At 43.5% G+C, this 24,460-nt stretch overlaps 1 pseudogene across 1 annotated transcript; it reads left to right on the top strand.

The window, feature by feature from the left end:
* The first annotated feature begins 2,168 nt into the window (after nucleotides 1-2,168).
* Nucleotides 2,169-20,613, top strand: LOC311116183 (hyaluronan synthase 2-like; annotated as a pseudogene). Its single transcript has 4 exons — nucleotides 2,169-2,222; nucleotides 12,815-13,441; nucleotides 17,814-17,915; nucleotides 19,684-20,613. The product of its transcript is annotated as a hyaluronan synthase 2-like (transcript).
* The last annotated feature ends 3,847 nt before the right edge of the window (nucleotides 20,614-24,460 follow it).

Raw genomic sequence — 24,460 nt, 5'->3', positions numbered from 1 at the left:
CAAATAACACCCTATTCCCTATTTAGTGAACTACTTTTGACCAAAGCCAATAGGGAATCCCATTGGGCTCTGATCAAAAGTAGTGCACTGTATAGGGAATAGGGTGCCATTTGGGCCGTATCCAGAGAGAACCAGTGAAGGCCTGAACTCATCACTCTCCAGCCCTCAGCACCTCTCTGGGCTGATGGAAGAGCATAGAATCCTTCATGTTCTCTCTCTCTCTCTCTCTCTCTCTCTCTCTCTCTCTCTCTCTCTCTCTCTCTCTCTCTCTCTCTCTCTCTCTCTCTCTCTCTCTCTCTCTCTCTCTCTCTCTCAGCATCTCTCCCAGGGTGTTTGTTCTGACTGCAGCTCTACAACCGAGCTGGAGCTGCCATGTCCCTGAGGCAATACACACACACACCAAAGCTCACAGTGAAACACTGATGGGAAGCGATTGTGTGTGTGTGTGTGTGTGTGTGTGTGTGTGTGTGTGTGTGTGTGTGTGTGTGTGTGTGTGTGTGTGTGTGTGTGTGTGTGTGTGTGTGTGTGCATGCAAGCATGTGTGGGGGGGAGGGGTAAGGGAAAGGAAGTCATTGTGTATCCTTGTTCAAATATAGTGGCTGGGCAACATGGACAGGAGAAATAAGGGTACTCATATTTGGCCGTGACAATGTCCCTCCCTGGCAGAGAAAGTCATTTGAGTTTAACAGACATGTTTCATACAGAACAAATAAACAAACACAGCTGTATGGGGTATTTCAATGGCATGTCATTCTATCATACTACTCTTGTTCAACTCAGGGATTATGATAATAAGAAATGTCAGCGACCAATATTATTTTCATCTGATATATTTTGCAATTTCAGCCAAGTGACTTTTAATTTGGAATTCCCGTCACATTCAATAATGATAACGTACAAAGCACTTTTTCTCTGTTGAAAACATGAGCTATTGAATGACTAATATTGTCATTTTTACACCTATTTGAATTCTATCACAAGGTAGAGGAATGTGCCTGATCCAATGACTGTGCATCTACAGTACACCAGAGTCATATATTGAGATGTTAATTTATGGCTCTGCAGAAGACTATTCCATGGCAAGGGCTCTAATGCTGGGTTTAGAATTATATGGCGCTCCCTGCTGGCCAATGCTTGTACAGCGCTCCAATTTATGGATGGCAGACGAATACCAGATGGATAATTACGGTCTTTACCGGCACTGAAAAGATAGCAGGAAAATATTACAAGTTATATTGCAATAATAATAGTTATTATTCCGAGCTAATATACCAACGAATAAATGCGGTGTTATTTGAGTTTTGCTTAAGGATGTTGCGTTTTACCTGTAGGCTATACTCTGACATTGTCATGGAAAAACCTCATACAAAGTAGCAAAGAAACTATTTGCGGAATGCAAAAGCATATTTCATGTCTTCGAAATCGAATGTAATCTAATAATATCGAATATCACAATCAGCATTCCCCCATGAACATTCAGGTTCATTAGCCGAAGTCGCACGCACTTCTCCATCCTCATGTCCACGTCTCAGAAGTTTGAATGGGTTACTTACTTCGGGCATCAACTTTTTTTTTCTCTTCTCTCCCCAATAAGTCGCTCCTCCTCATCCTCAAACCTTCCCCCCTTATTAAAACAAGTCCAAAAACTCTCCCTAGTTAAGAGTCTTTTGAAATGTAAGGAGCTGAATGCAGGAAGCATAAACCAAAGGCGTCTGGAAGGAATTAGACGCTGAATAAGTAGTAAAAACAGCGTGGTTCGGCAGTTCATGACTTTAACCTGTATTACCTACAGCTCTTTTCACCAACATTGACTACTGTTGAATGACAATTTTTCTTTTATTTTTCTTTCTTTAAAAAAAATTAATTGTATAAATGACACGTATGCCAAAGTTGACTAACAAGATGATTATACTTATTTGTATACATCTAAAATGTATACATTATATAATTAATGTATGCAGAGAGAGAAGTTAAAAGAAGAAGAAATACAAGACTTGAATGAATGAATGTTTTCAACCGTTCAAAGCAAGGAGACTTGGAAAATTGCACAAACTTTTTTCCTTTATGAAGAACATTTTAAGAAGCTTCATGAGTGTTTCTGCAAAGGTGACACAAGAAGAGACGTTACTGAGAAGTTTTCTCCAAGTTGAACGCTGCAAACGGAGCCTATGCTGACTGCATCCTTTTAAAGAAACCGCACAGGCACTCACAGCTGCTTCAAGGTATGACCATCACATCAATATTAACTTTGTTATCAACTAACTAGCTGTTTTCTTTCATTATGCATACATTTTTATTTTGTTTTACATTTTCATTTAGAATCATTTGAGTTCAATGAATGGAGCTTTGGGTGAAAGTTGACAACTAACATGTCATGATTGTCCGGTAGGTGCCAAATCATAGTTTAATTTTATATTTTAGCAGACGCTCTTATCCAGAGCGACTTACAGTTAGTGAGTGCATACATTTTCATACTGGCCCCCCGTGAGAAACGAACTCACAACCCTGGCGTTGCAAGCGCCATGCTCTACCAACTGAGCTACAGTGAATGGTTTCTGAAGTGATGCTATATCTGTCAGGGTGTGGGAAGTATTTAATGTTTGTCATATTGAAGTATTATTGTGGGACATAGACTGTAGGGCACCTATACCATACAGAACAGTCCAATAGACATGTTGATGTGTGGTTTGGTTACTGTTCTTTTTTTTTATAGACATTAGTATTGCATTCATCTCAGCCAATATGCGGTGGAGAAATGAAATAGTGGAACTATATAATAAAGTCGAAACAAGGTAGTTCTTTATCATTCCTTGCTGCCTATGGAAAAATCTACAAAATGTTTTAGAGTAAGCTGGAGTCACACGATACTCCATCGAGGATGGGCATAATCACTGTCCAAATCACTTATTATACCGTTAGAATAAAACATATGCCGACGTCACCGCCTATAAGTAATTCGAATCGCAGGGGTGCTTGAGCCAATGACTAGGCAGGTATTGGGTTTCCTTCAGAGCACCCTCAGCGGGGCTGTTCCCGCTTTAAATGCACACAGTATTTTATTTATACACAGAATAGGAGCAGTGAAATGTGGTGTTTTACAGTGTTAGCCATACTAGTAAGCCACCCCTGGAGCAAATTAGGGTGAAGTTCCTTCCTTATTCAAGGAAACAACGATCTTCAAACTAGCTTCCTTTTCTTTCCCTGCTCAGGCGTATTTTTTCATACCTTCAGCGTGGATGCGCGCTGTTCGAAACACCCATAGCAGCCCACTATTCATTCCAGGGCAGTTTATTTAGCTAGTGATTTTGAGTTGACTTGATTCCATACAGTATTTATGATCATTTATGATAAGCCTATACTTTGTGGATATAATCATATCTCATCTGTTGTGTAGGGATGATCAAATTAGAGGGACATTTTTTTTTAAAGATGTAGGCCTACACAGTAGACTATTTTCATTTCTGAAAGTAAAACATCCCACTGGGCACAGACATCAATTCAACGTCTATTCCACGTTGGTTCAACATAATTTCATTGAAATGATGTGGAAACAACATTGATTCAACCAGTGTGTGCCCAGTGGGATATGACTGTAATTGGCTAAATGAAAGTCACAAGTGATAAAATACATGCTTTGAACTGTGTGAAAACAAGACCACAAGCTAAACACCTTCTTCGCCCGCTTTGAGGATAATACAGTGCCAATGACGAGGCCCAATACCAAGGACTGTGGCCTCTCCTTCTCTGTGGCTGACATGAGTAAGACGTTTAAGCATGTTAACCCCCGCAAGACTGCCGGCCCAGACAGCATCCCTAGCCGCATCCTCAGAGCATGCGCAGACCAGCTGGCTGGTGTGTTTACGGACATATTCAATATCTCCCTTTCCCAGTCTGCTGTTCCCACATGTTTCAAGATGGCCACCATTGTTCCTGTACCCAAGAAAGCAAAGGTAACTGAACTAAATGACTATCGCCCCGTAGCACTCACCTCTGTCATCATGAAGTGCTTTGAGAGACTAGTCAAGGATCATATCACCTCTACCTTACCTGTCACCCTAGACCCACTTAAATTTGCTTACCACCCCAATAGATCCACAGACGATGCAATCGCCATCACACTGCACACTGCCCTATCCCATCTGGACAAGAGGAATACATATGTAAGAATGCTGTTCATTGACTATAGCTCAGCATTCAACACCATAGTACCCTCCAAGCTCATCATTAAGCTCGAGGCCCTTGGTCTGAACCCCGCCCTGTGCAACTGGGTCCTGGACTTCCTGACAGGCCGCCCCCAGGTGGTGAAGGTAGGAAACAACATCTCCACTTCGCTGATCCTCAACACTGGGGCGTGCTCAGCCCCCTCCTGTACTCCCTGTTCACCCATGACTGCATGGCCAAGCACGCCTACAACTCAATTATCAAGTTTGCAGACGACACAACAGTAGTAGGTTTGATTACCAACAATGACGAGACCGCCTACAGGGAGGAGGTGAGGGCTCTGGGAGTGTGGTGCCAGGAAAATAACCTCTCACTCAACGTTAACAAAACAAAGGAGATTATCGTGGACTTCAGGAAACAGTGTGGTGAAGAAGGCGCAACAGAGCTTCTTCAACATCAGGAAGCTGAAGAAATTTGGCTTGGCACCTAAAACCCTCACAAACTTTTACAGATGCACAATTGAGAGCATCCTGTCGGGATGTATTACCGCCTGGTACAGCAACTGCACCACCCGCAACCACAGGGCTCTCCAGAGGGTGGTGCGGTCTGCCGAACGCATTACCGGGAGCAAACTACCCACCCTCCAAGACACCTACAGCACCCGATGTCACAGGAAGGCCAAAAAGATAATCAAGGACATCAACCACCCGAGCCACTGCCTGTTCATCCCGCTATCATCCAGAAGGCGAGGTCAGTACAGATGCATCAAAGCTGGGACCGAGAGAATGAAAAACAGCTTCTATCTCAAGGCCATCAGACTGTTAAATAGAAATCACTAGCACATTAGAGGCTGCTGCTGCCTATTGAAATCACTGGCCACTTTAAGAAATCGAACACTAGTCACTTTAATAATGTTTACATATCTTGCACTACTCACCTCATATGTATATACTGTATTCTATTCTATAATATTCTACTGTATCTTAGTCCATGCCGCTCTGTCATTGCTTGTCCATATATGTATACATTCTTAAATTCCATTCCTTACTAGATTTGTGTGTATTGGGTATATGTTGTGAAATTGTTAGATATTACTTGTTAGATATTACTGCACTGTCGGCGCTAGAAGCACAAGCATTTCGCTACACCCGCAATAACATTTGCTAAACACGTGTATGTGACAAATGACATTTGATTTGATTTGATTTGAACAAGACCACATGACTGCAAGAGTACATGCTGTCATTCATTTTAACCGCATGACGACTCCCGTTGAGACATGGTTGTCTTCAACTCAATATACACTACTGGTCAAAAGTCCGGAGGAGGGAACCAGGGAAGGGAACCAGGGAAGGGAACCAGGGAAGGAGGGAACCAGGGAAGGAGGGAACCAGGGAAGGAGAGAACCAGGGAAGGAGGGAACCAGAGAAGGAGGGAACCAGGGAAGGAGGGAAACAGGGAAGGAGGGAACCAGGGAAGGAGGGAACCAGGGAAGGAGAGAACCAGGGAAGAAGGGAACCAGGGAAGGAGGGAAACAGGGAAGGAGGGAACCAGGGAAGGAGGGAAACAGGGAAGGAGGGAACCAGGGAAGGAAGGACCCAGGGAAGGAGGGATCCAGGGAAGGATGGAACCAGGGAAGGAGGGAAGGAGGGAACCAGGGAAGGAGAGAACCAGGGAAGGAGGGAAACAGGGAAGGAGAAAACCAGGGAAGGAGGAAACCAGGGAAGGAGGGAAACAGGAAAGGAGGGAACCAGGGAAGGAGGGAACCAGGGAAGGAGGGAACAAGGGAAGGAGAGAACCAGGGAAGGAGGGAACCAGGGAAGGAGAGAAGGCATAAAGAGGAGGTGAGCAGCAGAAAGTCAGGGAGCTGGAGGAACAGTATAAGTTGTAGTGGTGGAGATGTCTGATCACTGACCAAACCAGACAGGAAGGAGGGAGGGACAGAGAGATGTGATGGAGGAGTCGGAGAGCTAGCTAAATCAGGAAAGCATCCAGGAGCCAGGGATGGCGAGGCGCCACCACCGCCCAAGTTTAACTTCACACACAGCCTCCTCCTCTTCCTGAGGTTCAACCCATCCAGAAAGAGAGGGGGAGATGTATGAGGGAAGACTGTGTGTTATACTGTAACTACCACAGCTGATTCCAAACAGGAGAGGAAGAGGAGGAGGATGTATTTAATGATGGAACACTTAATGACAACATGAGTCCCACACCAATGAGAGTACTGCAGCCACAGGGTCAGGCTTTAGACTACATAGGGTCCGGTACTGCAGCCACAGGGTCAGGCTTTAGACTACATAGGGTCCGGTACTGCAGCCGCTGGGTCAGGTTTTAGACTACATAGGGTCCGGTACTGCAGCCACTGGGTCAGGTTTTAGACTACATAGGGTCCGGTACTGCAGCCACTGGGTCAGGCTTTAGACTACATAGGGTCCGGTACTGCAGCCGCTGGGTCAGGTTTTAGACTACATAGGTTCCGGTACTGCAGCCACTGGGTCAGGTTTTAGACTACATAGGGTCCGGTACTGCAGCCACTGGGTCAGGTTTTAGACTACATAGGGTCCGGTACTGCAGCCACTGGGTCAGGTTTTAGACTACATAGGGTCCGGTACTGCAGCCACTGGGTCAGGTTTTAGACTACATAGGGTCCGGTACTGCAGCCACAGGGTCAGGTTTTAGACTACATAGGGTCTGGTACTGCAGCCACAGGGTCAGGTTTTAGACTACATAGGGTCTGGTACTGCAGCCGCTGGGTCAGGTTTTAGACTACATAGGGTCCGGTACTGCAGCCACTGGGTCAGGTTTTAGAACTACATAAGGGGTTGGGGGGGGGGCAAAACATCACTTCACACACAAACCCACACACACACTCACTTAGAAGTAGCCCTCTGTGCCTTTTGACACATCACTAGTTGTCTCTTAATCACGTTTCAGAACCTCAGAACCTCAGTGACTTTTGTTCATTGAGTTTGCTTTAAGTCCAGTTCAAGAGAAGGTTTGATCTGAGCTAACTACAGCAGCAAGCCTAGCAAGAACTACAAGAACTACAAGTAGATAACTACAGTAGCAAGCCTAGCAAGAACTACAATTTACTAACTACAGTAGCAAGCTTTGAGACAGTACAGTACTGAATAATTAACATCCTCTACAAGGATCCCTGGTCTTTCCTAGCGTTTCTGTCTTTTAATCTGCTATAGAATAGTTGTCATGAGGCATGTGTTTCCCGTCATTTATAATGGCAGTCTTGAGGGCCATCTTCATTTTAACGCAGCTCTGCCTCTCAGACATGAAGTGGAATCTCTGCAGACTATAACCATGTACTGTATTATAGTACCGTTACTGTGTTAGCCTGTGACACAAAAGTGTTATGAAACCATACATAATGGAATGGGGGATCTAACTTTACTGGCCTTCATGACTACACATGAGGTTCCACTTCAGCATGCAGTCTGTAAGTGCTACACTAAAACCATCACTATAGCATTTATTAAATACAGTATATCAACTTATTTTTTTGTTCAACAACCCCCTTATATCCTGATATATTTCCCCCTTCTGCACATGCTGTAAGGTGTAAGTGCCATTGAAGCCATATATCCATGGTGGTGGTACACCATTTGATTGATTGATTGATTATTCCACATGTGAAGTTCCACCTCACCATACATCTCAGTATATCAATTCAACGTCTTGTTCTTTCATTCAACAACCCCCTTCTATCCTTTCATCCTCCTTCTACACATACTGATAGCAAGACAACTTTTAGCAAGACAAGTGTTAGCAAGACAACTTTTAGCAAGACAAGTGTTAGCAAGACAAGTTTTAGCAAGACAAGTGTTAGAAAGACAAGGGTTAGCAAGAAAAGGGTTAGCAAGACAAGTGTTAGCAAGACAAGTGTTAGCAAGACAACTTTTAGCAAGACAAGTGTTACCAAGACAACTTTTAGCAAGACAACTGTTAGCAAGACAACTTTTAGCAAGACAAGTGTTAGCAAGACAAGAGTTAGCAAGACAACTGTTAGCAAGACAAATGTTATTAAAGTTATATAAATAAGTGTGGCCATAGCTGCGTCTCAAATGACACCCTATTCCCTATCTAGTGCACTTTATACAGCTGTGGCCTATAGGGGCTCTGGTTTAAAAAGTAGTGCACTATATAGAGGATAGGGTGCCATTTGGGACGCAGCCCGCGTCACTGACCAGGTGTGAACTGCCCCTCCACGGCGGTAGACCACTAGATTCATAAAACGTTTTTAACTACAGCAGGTATTCATTTTAGAGCTGTAAAGTTAATTGACTCCATTCATTGCCAATATTATATGTCAGTTGTCCTCTTGGCCCAGTTTCAGCTTTGCTCAGCTCTGCTCTGGCCACAGTGTTGTATTTAATCTAAATCGTCAAAGCCTTGGAGTTTAGGTTTTCCCAACTGAGCATGATTCAACTCTCCGTTGAGTCTCTCCAGCTCAGCACAGGAACCCCTCCCTGTGTCCTCCTATCCTCTAAACCCCTCCTGGAACAGGGCCAGCTCCAGCAGAATGAAACTAATTGCCTTCATGTTGTATTCTCAGACGTATAGTCAGACAACAGGTGTAAATATTAAGTCTTTACATAACAGCTACCATGCTGTTTCACCAACATGGCAGACACATTAGCCTATAGCCTACAGACACACACACACACACACACACACACACACACACACACACACACACACACACACACACACACATTCAGGCTCACACACAAGTGCACACAGACGCAGATGCAGATGCAGACGAAGACGCACACACACACACAGACTCTCTCACTCTACCTCAGCTGTAGTTACAGCACAGTATAACATGACGTGTTAGACGTGCAGTTGGCTGCAGCTACAAGGTTTTTATTGGTTACCTTCACTCTCCAACAGCCCCCTTCACTTCCTCAGCCTTCACTCTCCAACAGCCCCCTTCACTTCCTTAGCCTTCACTCTCCAACAGCCCCCTTCACTTCCTCAGCCTTACTCACTATCAATTGAGATCATTTGTCATCAATCGTTGGCAGTGTTATCTCAGGCAAAGGGAGTGTCCTGCCCAGACCCAAGCCCAGCCGATACAGTGCGTCCCAAAATGGCACACTATTCCCTATTTAGTGCACTACTTATTTTAACAAGGGCCCATATGGCTCTGGTCAAAATCAGTGCACTATATAGGGAATGGGGTGCCATTTGGGACTCATTCTCAGTCTGGAAGTGTTCAAGCTAACCCATCCAGCATACAGCACAGGGACAACACACACAGGGCCTTATGACACTGTGAGGTGACATCATCTCAATACTTTGATGACACCCTCGATGTCACACGCACACACACACACAGTGTTGTACAGCTAACCTTGTGGGGACACACAATTCAGTCCCATTCAAAATCCTATTTTCCCTAACCCCTAACCCTAAACCTAACCCTAACCTTAATCTTAACTTTACCCTAACCCTAACCCTAACCCTAACCTTAACCCAAAAACCTAACCTTAACCCTAACCCTAAACCTAACCCTAGCTCCTAACCCTAACCCTAAAACTAACCCTAACCCTTAACGTAATTCGAACCCCAACACTAATTCTAACCTTAAACCTAAACCCCCTAGAAATAGCATTAGACCTCATCGGGACTAACAAAATGTCACCAGTTGGTCAAATTTTTGTTTGTTTTACTATTCTTGTGGGGACTTCTGGTCCCCACAAGAATAGTTAAACACGCCCACACACACACACACACACAATCCACCAATCAAATTTACAAAAAAAGGATCCAAACATTTCAAAGGTCCCTGTATGCATGGCACTCAAGGGTACAGAAAGCACCTCCTTCTCCAAACAGCCAGGCTGCCCACGGCAGCTGAAACAGAACAGTACCTAGCCAATTGCTTTGCCTTCGTTTTTGTCAGGCCCGCAATCTGGAGGCCACACACTGCAAGCCTGTGTACGTGGCAGAGACTGCCAAATATCAGCACCACCAGCACCTACACCCGAGGCTGTCCAAGGGTGCCACGAGGGGCTGGTACATAAGCAGCTTCTCGGCAAAGGCCTGCTCCATGTAGCCGTCAAATGAGCAAAATGAGCCCCTCCCCCTTGCCCCCGCCCACAACAACAATATCTGGTGTATTTGGCACACAGGAAAACACATCATCATCAACATCAAACCAGGCTTTAGATCTACATAGGATCCGGAACTACAATGGGGTTTAAGGGGAGGAGGAGGAGGAGGGGGGAAACGTCATTTCACACACACACACACACACACACAAGCACACACACATACACACTCTCCCCTGATTAGTGGTTAATCCTTATGCATCTGGCCCGCAGGGTTTTGCTATCCAGGCTGTTTTAGCACCATCTGAATGGGGGTTTAGGTTCACAGTTCACACAGAGTTTACCCTACAACAGTGGGACTTGAACAGGAGGGTTTGGGATACTCTTTGTACTGAGTTAACACTACAGACATTAACACCAATGCGTTAGGTTAACCAGTTGGCCAAGGGTGGGGACCTGGAACACATGGAGGGGAATGGAGTCAGAGGTCTTGTAAATGTGATGACGCTTAAAGCCCAGAGACATGCCAGTTCAGCGCTCAGCTCGCCTCACACACTGACTACGTCCCCTTTTCATGCTGTATCAAGTGATCCAGGCCTTATTCCATGCCGAGGAGCTGGCTGACTTAAAATAAACAAAACTGCAGTCTAGACACAAGGCATGTCAGGGTTTCTTTGCTTCGCAACAGCATCGTACACCTCGAGGTGTCACTTAGGCTATCAAATATCCAAGCCTTTAGCCAAGATGTAGAACCTTCTTCTTCACTGTGACAGATAGAGCGGTCTTTCATGGAAAGTAGCCTCTGTCGAGTCCCCAACAACCGTATGTTCAAGTTTTCAGGGGAAATGGAAAGAGAGCCTGTGACTTCGCGTGACTTCCACTTTTGGACGTTAACAAGGAGACACTCCATCTTAACTCCTCCTACACATTTACTGGATTGGTTGAAAAGTGCAGAAGAGAACCTCCCGCGACAGTTTCTTTCCTTCTTGTCAAGACCAGTATGTAGGGAATCTAGTTTCAGGCGTTTCTTTTTCTTTAGGTCACGTGGAGAGAGACCCATGCATGGAGCATTTTATATTTCACTGTTCCCGTTCCAGTCCCTATTCCAAATCAAGGAGCCAGCTGATTTAAAAACTAAAATAACTAGCACTCAAGTCAAACAAGACATGTCAGTGTTTCTTTGCTTTTAGACAGCATTGGACACCTTGAGTTGTGACTTAGACTAGACATAAGCCTTTTTGTAGTCTGCCAAGACGACCTCAGGCTTTAATGTAGTCTGCCAAGACGACCTCTGCCTTTAATGTAGTCTACCAAGACAACCTCAGCCTTTAATGTAGTCTACCAAGACAACATCAGTCTTTAATGTAGTCTACCAAGACAACCTCAGTCTTTAATGTAGTCTGTCAAGACGACCTCAGTCTTTAATGTAGTCTGTCAAGACGACCTCAGCCTTTACTGTAGTCTACCAAGACGACCTCAGCCTTTACTATAGCCTACCAAGACGACCTCAGCCTTTAATGTAGTCTGCCAAGACGACATCAGTCTTTAATGTTGTCTACCAAGACCACCTCAGCCTTTAATGTAACCTACCAGGACCTCAGACAGATGGGTCTTTAGTGTTAATGGAGAGACCCATGCAGGCAGCATTGGACACATCAAAGTGTCACTTATGATAGATCTAAGATCTTTAATTAAAGCAAAGTAACAAGATGCACTACTTCCTGCTTCACTGTGACAGAAGGGTCTTTAGTGTAGACCCCAAAACGGTCAGTCAAATAAAACAAGACATGATAGTGTTTCTTTGCTTTTCAACAGTATTAGTCACCTTGAAGTGTCACTTAAGCTATCACATGTCTAAGCCTTAAACAAGAGGTACCACCTCATACTGCCTCAACTGATCAAATGTACCACCATATTCTTCACTGTGACAGAGGGTCTTTAGTGGAGAGGCAGCGTTTTATATTTCACTGCTCTTGTCTTCCCACGGAGATATAAACAGATGATGTCAGAGGGTGGTGCTCGCTCTCTCGCTCGGCTCTTACGTCTGCCCAGCAGATGGTGTGCAGCATTAGTAAAGAGACTTGGAACAATCGGCCATAGAGAACCATCTGACATTTAGAGGGGGATTTTGGGGGAGGGGGATGGAGGGAGAAAGGGATGGAAGGGGAGTAGGGGGGGGACAAACTTTACCGGCTGTCTGAACCTGGTTTTTGTTGTTGTAAAACATGGGGTCTGCTGCTAGGGTGTCAGAGTAGAGTTAGGGTAGAGCTTTTACTGTGACGTATCATAATGATGATTATTAGGTACATCTATCATCATTATCATCATTATGTCTTCAGTATCTCTCTATCAAGTTGACCAATTAATATCTGCAGCTGTGTTCATTTAGTAATTACCACGTCAATGTCCTCCCAGTGTCTCTGCTGTCGTTTCAATATTGATCCCACTGTATGTATCTACTGTCATCTCAATATTGATCCCACTGTGTGTATCTACTGTCAACTCAATATTGATCCCACTGAATGTCTCCACTGTCATCTCATTTGACATTGACAATGATTATGTTCTTGTTGCTTTTCCAGATGAGATGTGACAAAGCTCTCACCTACCTAAGATTTATCGGGACGACAATGTTTGGAGTCTCGCTACTCGTGGGGATCTCTACCGCCTACATCATGGGCTACCAGTTTTTCACCACGGCACGAAACCACTTGTCCTTCGGGCTGTACGGGGCCATCCTGGTCATCCACCTCCTCATCCAGAGTCTGTTTGCTCTCCTAGAACACCGGAACATGAGGAGATCCCTGGAGACGCCCATCAAACTCACCAAATCACTGGCCCTGTGCATCGCAGCCTATCAGGAGGACCCGGCGTACCTGAGGAAGTGCTTGGTATCCGTCAAGAGGTTGACCTACCCGGGCATCAAGGTCATCATGGTGATTGACGGGAATAACGAGGACGACAACTACATGATGGAGATCTTCCGGGAGATCATGGGCAGGGATAAAGCCGCCACTTACGTCTGGAAAAACAACTACCACCACCGGGGACCTGAGGAGACGGACGAGACGTATGCTGAGAGCCTGCAGGCCGTCTTGCGCCTGGTGCTCAATAATAAGTGTGTCTGCATCATGCAGAAGTGGGGAGGCAAGAGGGAAGTAATGTACACAGCCTTCAAAGCCCTAGGGAGGAGTGTGCACTATGTTCAGGTAAGTCCTGGAGGAGGAGGGGTTGGAGGGGGGCGGTGCGGTTTGTGCCAAGCTAAATATGGGGTACACAAAGACGCTTTTGTGCTCTCTTTCTGAAAAAGGATGGTGTGGAGGCCTTGTGCATGTACCGTAGCTTCAAGGCTGTAAGGGTAATGCTGTTCATCAGAGTGCTAGACCTCAGTGTGAAACTATTAACATATTTTTCTGCACTCAGTCCAACTCAGACAAAGTGGAGAGACCTGTAGGCTAATAGGTTGGAGTCAGATCATGTTGCATAGCATGGCGTCAAAACACACAGTATTCTCAATGAGGAACTTTAAAAGTGACAGTATCCGCATTAGCTACTATCCCAAGGCGTGTATAAAGTTCCTTCAATAACATTTACTAAGTAGTATTTTTCCCAACTGTGCTGTATATACTACATTGTGAATAGTTATACAGCAACACTGGAGTGTAGGTCCTCCAAACTGCTCTGGATAATACTGGAGTGTAGGTCCTCCAAACTACTCTGGATAACTAGATTGTCTGCCTCTGAACGTCATGAGTCTTGAGGTGGGATATTGGAGACCAAACAATAGATGCTAGCATCTGTTTTCGGCAAAAGCTTGAACATATACACCAGTCAAACACGTTCCAAGCTCGGTACACTCTTAGAAAAATGGGTTTTACCTGGAACCGAAAGGGTTATTCAAGCGGTTCTACTATGGGGACAGCCGAAGATTAAAGGTTCTAGATAGCACCTATTTTTCTGAGAGTGTAGTACCGGTAAAGAAAAAATGGTTCTGTCAGTGAAAAAAGAACCCATAGTTCGTATAAACAGGTAATAATGAGATCAATGAAAGGCTATATCCCAAATGGCAACCTATTCCATATTCAGTGCACTGTTTTTGTCCAGGGCCCAATAGGGCTCCGTTCGGGACGCAGCCTAGTACACTGCTGTCTTTCCACCGTAAACGGCTGGTTTCAGTTATAATTCTAACCTCTGATCCAAAGCTTATGTAGGGCTAACTGTGTTGCCATTCTCACATATCTGTCTTAGCTAGCTATTAGCTACCAGACCTGTGTGGTTATTCTCACTGTGGGGTCGTCTGTCTAACGTACCTGATCGTGACGGTTAAAGCCTTGGCTTGGCAACACACAGATGACTTACTTGACTTGACTTAGGTCGCGTCCCAAATGGCACCCTATTCCCAAATGGCCCCGGTCAAAAGTAGTACACTATATAGGGAATAGGGTGCCATTTGGGAAGCAGCCTTAAGGCGTCCGCATGCTTCCCAGCTGAAAGTTCATATATTATAACAACATCTTGTGATGTTTGTATTCGTTTTGGACATCGGTTAGGGGGTTTTTCAGCTGTTCGGGCACACACATTTTTTTTTCGGGGGCCGAAGTCTACGCCCCTTCGTCGGTGATTGGTCAACAGTAGGGATTCTTCAATAAAGTATTTGTTGTCATTCAACCAGAGACGACTCGTTTTCATGCACATGTTTTCATTGAAAAATACTGCACCAAACATCTTAGTTAGATGTCAAATTGTGCGACTAAGATCTCTTCGGCAAAAAATGTATTACAGATTTCTTGAGTTATCTTAGATAGATATTTTGAGGAAGTGTATACTGGCTACGGCGTCTCAAAATGGACAAACAGTACTATTGCCGCTCTTTTATTGTTTCCGATGACATCATCGATGACATCATCGGTGTGCATCATGTGATTTTAACCAATGAATGAGGAGGCATTACCTACTAATTGCCTACTAATTGTCTACTAATTAGTTGATGATGTCATTGGAAACACATCTTTTTTTACTACAAAACATAGAAACATTTTCAAAGATGTTGATGTTGGAGTGGTGCTGGAGATGATGCCTACGACATTGAAATGTCCCTTTAAGCATTCCTCTTAGCGGTCCTGTTATGTCTGATAAAATATGTTGCATCAGTGGATGAACTTGACATGACCTTTATTTAGCTACTGGTTGCTGCATGATCATCACAATAAACTAATATTGCTTGGTGCGTCCCAAATAGCACCCTTTTCCCTGTACAGTGCACTACGTTTGACCAGGGCCCATAGTGTCAAAATAACTAAACCTTCTATTCTCACCATAACTGTGTGTGAATATATTGATATTGTGACATTGGGTTAACACTTAACTACACAGGCGTAAGAGCAACTTAATGTAAAGTGTTACCCGGCATTGCTTTGCAGTGTCATTATTCTGTTGGCAGGCTATATTATGGGTCAACTAATATTCCAGTATATTATATAATATATATAATATATACTAATATAATAATATATATAATATATTACTATTATATAATATATAATAGTAATATTCCAGTCTCACGCTGCGAGAGGAAGGCCCCAGGACACCCAAGCTGTCCTCAGACAACCCCTTGTTTGTTAGAGAGCTAGCGCCGTGTGACCAGCGTACTAAGGCGTTAGAAACAGGCCTACAACGCAGTCTGTCGGACAGAGGACATGCGCTACGTGTCGTATAGATCCAGTTGGAACATCAGTGAATCCATAGTTCATCTGCTGACTTTATGACCCGACCTTAGCCTTTGCGATGTCAAACCTCTGTGGTATTTGTGGCACAGATCAACCGACTGACACCAGATGGAACATGTTTTACTGAGAAGACCTTTTACACAAGCTATTTCCGATAACCACTTATCGAAGGAACGACTGATTATTAGCGGTTTTCATGTTATCTCCCCAAGCTGAGGCTTGTTACAGCTGCAATCTGTTTACTCTTTTACTGTCAAACTAGAAAGATGAAATGGGACTTTCCCCTTTTGGTTTCAGCATCTGTAGTCTTTGTAGTGATTTGTTGTTGATCTGTGGATATCAATGCCATTTATGGACTATCAGAACAGGTTTGGTGCTAACGTTGCTATCGGACTGGTTGCCAAGGGGAAGTGATCAAATAAATAGAATTCCATTTCTATAGTAGTGATGCAGCTTCACTTAATCAAACACTCAACAGATTATGAAAATAACATGAGTAATGTTGTGTACATTAGAATGATTGCAGGTGTACCAACAGGCTATGCCAAACTATGCATGAGTAGCTGTTCTCACTGGGAAAGGGCATGTGTATTGATGTACTGTGTATCAAAAGCAATAGACTGGTTAGGGTTACAGAAGTATATTCCTGAGGTGGTTTGATTATCTTCTGGCCATATCATTCTCTTTAGTTACCCTCCTTTCATGACATTTGTGTTTTAATACATTGCTCTTACACCATAAAAATAGAAATTGAATTCTCACAGCACTACACAATCAAAATGTATTCATTTTCAAACAATTCAAACAACTATCTTGATCTTTCTCTAAATATTACCATTTTGAAATAGCTCTACTACAGGTTGTTGTAGGATGCCTTTTTGACTACAACAAATTCTCTGCCACCCCAGAACACAACCAATCACAACACAACCCTCTCTCAGTCAGAATACAACCAATCACAACACAACCCTCTCTCAGTCAGAACACAACCAATCACATCCCTCTCTCAGTCAGAACACAACCAATCACAGCACAACCCTCTCTCAGTCAGAACACAACCAATCACAACCCAACCCTCTCTCAGTCAGAACACAACCAATCACAACCCTCTCTCAGTCAGAACACAACCAATCACAACACAACCCTCTCTCTGTCAGAACACAACCAATCACAACACAACCCTCTCTCAGTCAGAACACAACCAATCACAACATAACCATCTCTCAGTCAGAACACAACCAATCACAACACAACCATACTGTATCACTTCCAGTACAGGAAGCCGTCCCAAACAGCACAGCAACCTTCCTTCCTTCCAGTCTTCCAGCCAAACCCCAGCCCTCCTTTCACCGGCCCCAATAACTTCACTTACCCAATCAAATAATACCCAATGAAGGAGTGACTGAAGAAACCTTTCTAATCTGTGAAGGAGATCTGTAGATGCAAATATGACTTTACTCACACGGTTGGTTGATGTTTGTTGACCAACTGACGGACCTTCCCACTTGACACTAACTTGTTTGGAACAAGCTTTCTGGGAAACATCCAGGTTGCAAACAAAGCTTCAACTTGACATCCAAAAGAATTATGAAATGAAAGTGGCTTTTCAAAGAAACACAAAGCAATACTGTCCATCATTAATCAGTGTAATTAATGCACCGCTGATTGGTAAAATTGGCCAATATAAAACAAACATATCCCGCCCAAAAAACTTGATGAAGGACTCTTTGTCCGTGTAACGAGATCTTCTGCCCTAGTTTAACTTTCTAACTTTGTATTGTGGGAGAGAGCGTGAGAAGCGTTTTGGGTGAAGTGTTTGTGGATTTAACAGGATAGTGTGTCCCCTGTGTTTCAGGTGTGTGACTCTGACACTATGCTGGATCCTGCATCATCTGTGGAGATGGTGAAGGTTCTGGAGGAAGACCCCATGGTGGGAGGAGTAGGGGGAGATGTGCAGGTAACGACTCCATTGTTATTTACTTGTTTGTTTGTCTGAGACAGTGTTCTCCTAGCCTGGTACCACACTGTAGGTGTTGAAACCAGCTCCAGTCTTCCGTTGATAGAATACTGGTGTTGGGTTCAGCACAGTGGGGGCTGCTGAGGGGAGAACGGCTCATAATAATGGCTGGAATGGAGTGTAATGGAGTGAATGGAATGGTATCAAACACGTGAAAATCATGTTTTTGATACCATTCCATTCACTCCATTCCGGGCCGTTATTATGAGCTGTCCTCCCCTCAGCAGCCTCCACTGATCTAACCCATCACTAACATTGCTGGTAAAAAATAAGCGTGATCTTCAGTCTGGTGATTAGCAGATTCAGGTGTGTTACTGCTGGACTAAAAATCCTGACCACCCAGTAGCTTTCCAGGACTCTGGGTTGGAGACCCCTGCCTTACCTAGTACACTACTGTAGTCTACATGTCTAGACTGCCTAAATGTCACTCTATTCCCTATAGAATGCACTACTTTTACCTAGAGCCTTTTGAGCCATAAGTACAATTTAGGCTCTGGCCAACAGTAGTGCACTCTATAGGGATTAGAGTGCCACTTCAGATTTGCTCCGGTCAGACTGAGAGAATCTTCAGATTTACTCCGGTCAGACTGAGAGAATCTTCAGATTTGCTCCGGTCAAACTGAGAGAATCTTCAGATTTGCTCCGGTCAGACTGAGAAAATCTTCAGATTTGCTCCGGTCAGACTGAGAGAATCTTCAGATTTGCTCCGGTCAGGCTGAGAGAATCTTCAGATTTGCTCCAGTCAGGCTGAGAGAATCTTCAGATTTGCTCTGGTTAGGCTGAGAGAATCTTCAGATTTGCTCCGGTTAGGCTGAGAGAATCTTCAGATTTGCTCCGGTCAGACAAAGAGAATCTTCAGATTTACTCCGGTTAGGACTGAGAGAATCTTCAGATTTGCTCCGGTTAGGCTGAGAGAATTTTCAGATTTGCTCCGGTTAGGCTGAGAGAATCTTCAGATTTGCTCCGGTTAGGCTGAGAGAATCTTCAGATTTGCTCCGGTTAGGCAGAGAGAATCTTCAGATTTGCTCCGGTTAGGCTGAGAGAATCTTCAGATTTGCTCCGGTTAGGCAGAGAGAATCATCAGATTTGCTGCGGTCAGACTGAGAGAATCTTCAGATTTGCTCTGGTTAGGCTGAGAGAATCTTCAGATTTGCTTCGGTTAGGCTGAGAGAATCTTCTCACACTGTGGTTTATTAACTGATGTAGTGATGTTGATGCCGTTACGACCCACATTTAGAGCCTACACAGAAATCAACACAAACCTCTTAAAAGTATTTTGATATTTTTTTCAACAAGTCAGCTTCAGTGCTACAGGTCTTTCTTTTATGATCCTGTGAAGTCTTTCTTTAAAGATAAAGAGTAATTGTTCAGCCTACACAGTTGTTGAGTAGCAAACCTGGCAAATAATATAAACTATAAAAATGCATCTACACAACAGGACATTCCTTGACATAATTGAGTTAGCCTATACCTTAGGTATATATGATTACTCTCATGTGAGAATTCTACATAATAGCAGGTTGATCGGTGGAACATTTGTAAGAGCTCTGGGAGAGTTGATAGCATTTTTTTTTGCTAATTAGGGGTCCTTAACCCAATTACCTACGATTGTGCAGTTTGGTTGCTATGCTAATAATAGAGAATGTGTTTACAGCAGTTGTTAACCAACTTAAATACCCTGACCCTCCGAGTCTTTCTTCCTCCACAGATCCTGAACAAATACGAGTCCTGGATCTCGTTTCTGAGCAGCGTCCGTTACTGGGTGGCTTTCAACATCGAGCGAGCGTGTCAGTCCTACTTCGGCTGCGTCCAGTGCATCAGCGGACCACTGGGAATGTACAGGAACAACCTGCTCCACGAGTTCCTAGAGGATTGGTACAACCAGACCTTCATGGGCAGCCACTGTAGCTTCGGCGATGACCGGCACCTCACCAACCGCGTACTGAGCCTGGGCTACGCCACCAAGTACACAGCCCGGTCCAAGTGCCTGACCGAGACCCCCATCACCTACCTGCGCTGGCTGAACCAGCAGACCCGCTGGAGTAAGTCCTACTTCAGAGAGTGGCTCTACAACGCCATGTGGTTCCACAAGCACCACCTCTGGATGACCTACGAGGCTGTCATCACCGGATTCTTCCCCTTCTTCCTCATCGCCACGTCGATACAGCTGTTCTACCAGGGAAGGATCTGGAATATCCTCCTCTTCCTGTTGATCGTGCAGGCTGTCGCCCTCATCAAGTCCTCCTTCGCCTCCTGCCTGAGGGGCAACATCGTAATGGTCTTCATGTCCTTCTACTCAGTGTTATACATGTCCAGTCTGCTACCAGCCAAGATGTTCGCTATCGCCACCATAAACAAGGCCGGCTGGGGAACGTCGGGGAGGAAGACTATCGTGACTAACTTCATAGGGCTCGTTCCCATATCGGTCTGGTTCACCATCCTCTTCCTTGGCGTTATCTATTCGGTCGTCCAGGAAACCAGAAAACATTTTCCAGAGTCTGAAAAGAAAATCTTAATCATTGGTGCGATAGTGTACGCCAGCTACTGGGTCATGCTCTTAACATTGTACACAGTATTGATCACTAAATGTGGCAAGAGGAAGAAAGAACAGCAGTATGATATGGTGCTGGATGTATGACACCTCCCTCCTTTCCACCTCCTCCTCCCCTGAAACTCCTTGGTTTACGTCTCAAACGGCACCCTATTTCCTGTATAGTGCACTACTTTTGACCAGGGCCAATACAGCGCTCTGGTCAAAAGTAAGACACTTTTTAGGGATCAGGGTGCCATTCGGACGCAGACATTCACCCTCTTAACGTTTACAAAGTGAAGAATCTCAAACTGCTCATTGATTGTTGGACTCTCGGCAGGTGATGTGAAATGACGATGCCAGGAGAGAGATATCATTGCTGCTGTGACTGACTGAAACAAGAAACTACAGATATTTCCTTCTGAAATATTATGATGATGAGGTAAAAAAAAAATCACTTGTTGTTGATGTGTTTTGCCAAATGGAAAACCACCAAATGGACATCCTGTTTTCCACATAGATACACAGAGATGACATGCATTAAAAACAATTGTCCTATGCACTTTTATGTCTCACTCCCATTGTGCATAATGCTTGACAGAGTAATATGAAGATCAAATACCTCAGTGGTTATGTTTTCATCGTATGAGTGAGTGATCGGGATGCACCCAGAAAAGGGCTCATTCTTGTTTATAACATAATTTATGATATTTTCGGTCATGTTTGTCCTTTTTTTATACACAGTTCTTAATGAAAGTCAAAAGCTGGAATTTCTCAGTCTTTTGGCCGTGCTGTACCTGTTGACTTGTTACTTTGTAAGTTACATATTGTATTTGAATACCTTTTTATATAGACCTTTTATTCTATTTTTGCTTTAATAGCCACCAAAGATTCTTTATTTTAATTCATTTTTATATAAAAATTGAAAAATGCATTGTGCATTCAACTGTTATAACAATGACGTGTGTATCTGATCAACAATGTGAAGTTAAGAGCTGGGTTTTTGTCTGCAATGATAACAATAAAATGCAAATCTAGGGATAAGTTATTGAATACAAGAAGGGTGATTAACCTGTGTTTTTTTTATGTACATTGACAGAAAACCAGCAATATTTATAAGAACATTCTGTGGTTTATAGATAATTATATATTTGATAATATACATTTTATAATAGACCTTATAGAGACCAAAGTTCCTTTTGGAGAGGTAGCCGTTCTGCAGGATTTTGCTCCAGCCCTACTCTTAACATAGCCTGGTCCCAAATCTAAATTAGCAAGACAGCACAAACAGATCTGGGACCAGGCTAGCTCTAATACACTCTATTCTACTGATCAACACAAACAGATCAGGGACCAGGCTAGCTCTAATACACTATATTCTACTGATCAACACAAACAGATCAGGGACCAGGCTAGCTCTAATACACTCTATTCTACTGATCAACACAAACAGATCAGGGACCAGGCTAGCTCTAATACACTCTATTCTACTGATCAACACAAACAGATCAGGGACCAGGCTAGCTCTAATACACTCTATTCTACTGATCAACACAAACAGATCTGGGACCAGGCTAGCTCTAATACGCTCTATTCTACTGATCAACACAAACAGATCTGGGACCAGGCTAGCTCTAATACGCTCTATTCTATTGATCTGCTGCTCCACAGGACCTTGATTGATTAGCTGGATCAGGTGTGTTATTGCAGGGCTGGAGCAAAAGCCTGCCACCCAGTATCTCTTCAGGAGGCGGTTTTGACCACCCCTTGCCTTACTATAGGACTTCCTGAAATAGGTTTTCATACGAGTTCACATGAGGACATGCATCACATGATGCATTCTGAAAATGTTATAAACAATGCGCTAATCCACATCAGATTAAAATCCCAACAGATACATTTGCACAAAAAATGTAATTATCTATTCCAGAGTATTTACTCTTTAGAGAGTTTAAGAACACATTTTACTACATTTTATTAGAATTGAGAAGACTGAATATTATAATAATAATAATATGCCATTTAGCAGACGCTTTTATCCAAAGCGACTTACAGTCATGTGTGCATACATTTTTACGTTTGGGTGGTCCCGGGGATCGGGACTTTGGGATCATGGGTAATATTATCATGAAGCACTTTTGTGTTGTGCCAAAGATAAAAAATAAAAAATGTCTTACTATGTTTAGAATGTTGTCATTATTAATCTGTAATAATACTTCTGTCATGATGAATATGTGTGACTCCCTCATGTCTTATAACACTGATGGTCAGTAAAACACACTTGTTTGCACATAAAATGAGACATTCTCAGTAGTATAGTAGTGCTAGCTTACATTGGTGGATGTTGCTGTTTGGCTGGTGTTGTGTTTTATTGTTTCAATGGAGACAGCTTAATCTGAAGAATAGAAGGCCTTTCTCCAGACAAGTATCAGGGGGTGGAGTGTTGCCATGGCAGAGAAGCTTATTTATTGTACACACAAACATTTTAGTATAAAGTAGCAGAGTAGTGAAATCAATCATCTAGACTTGACCATTCCATAAGTATACTCTCACTAATCTTCCCAGATCATCCAGGAGGCTCTTTCCAACTTTAAATCACTTTGAATGAGATACATCACACATTATTAATGGGGAGGATTTCTGTTTTTCTTTAATCAGAATTCTTACACTAACTAATTTCTAACTCAATACTCTATTATTCAAGCCAGCCCATTCCAGAGTACAGAACTAGGTTATTACTCACACAATATGACATGTCTAGTCCTCCTAGACTAACATTGGATTGAACATGTTGAACCACCTGCTGTTAAAATTCTCCTGAGTTCTGCTGTATTTCTGTCCAATCTCCAATATGCGTCCCAAATGGCCCTAGTCAAAAGGAGTACACTATATAGGGAATAGGGTGCCATTTGGGATGCAAACTCTTACCTGGTCTCAGACCATAAGGGGAAAATTGGAACCGCAACATTGTACTATTCCACTTTCAACAGGTGGTAAAAAATTCCAGATTCTTCCTGGTTGGTTGGGTCATGGAAAGAAGAAGTAAATGTGAATTCTCTCAGTACTGCACAGCCACCAAGCCAGCTGTGATTCCTCTGTCTAGCTACCTCGCTGTAGTAACACACTGAGACCATGTCATACATCCAGAACGGCACATGTGGGCAACATCGGAGCCAAGGCCCCAAGTGATTCACACCTGGGTTCAAATACTATCCAAAATCATTAGAAATACTTTATCTATGTTTGAAAGAGCCTGCCTGGCGAAATGGAACCAATGGAATCATTCCAAAAGTGTAAAACCCCGCCTATCTGGCACTCCAGGCAGGATAAAGCAAACGCTCAAAGTATGTGAAAGATTTCGAATAGTATTTGAACCCAGGGTCTGCAGTGCGTCAGCAGTGAAATGCCATTCCCAGCTCTGCCAGAGGCATTAAAGTAACGCTCAGAGCTGCAGCTATTCCCCTCTGTCTGTGGGAATGAATGTATTTAACTCATGTCATGTTCTCCCGCATGCAGAGCTCCAGTTCTTGGTCAGAGCTGCCAGACTCTGCACAGTGGAATCATTAGCAGTACAGGATCTGTGGGACTGAATGACTAAACAGTTCTAGAAGCCATTGAGACTCTAAAGAACACATTGACTGTTGTGAATGTTCTACTCATACTGTAGATATAGAACAGATATGAAGAGTTTCATTCCAAAACGCTATATATTTTTTTGTACATTCGCTTTTTTTGTTTAAAGAACTTATGAAAAAGATTGGTGTGTTTTCCCCATCTAATCATGGCATGGGGTTGTTGAATGACAGACGGGTGTGTTTGAAACCTATCACTACATCGTTTCATGTCAGAGAGACAAACTATCATATGTTGTTGCAAAACAAGATATATCCACCTTACTCTCAAAGAAAAAAGTAGCACTGCAAGGTTTTACACAGTCAAATGTGACAAATAATTT

The sequence above is a fragment of the Coregonus lavaretus genome, assembly GCF_964263955.1.
Source record: "Coregonus lavaretus genome assembly, contig: HAP1_SCAFFOLD_457, whole genome shotgun sequence".
NCBI classification, from domain to species: Eukaryota; Metazoa; Chordata; class Actinopteri; order Salmoniformes; family Salmonidae; genus Coregonus; species Coregonus lavaretus.
The sequence above is the reverse complement of the archived record's forward strand: the minus strand, read 5'-3'. Positions and strand labels throughout refer to the sequence as shown.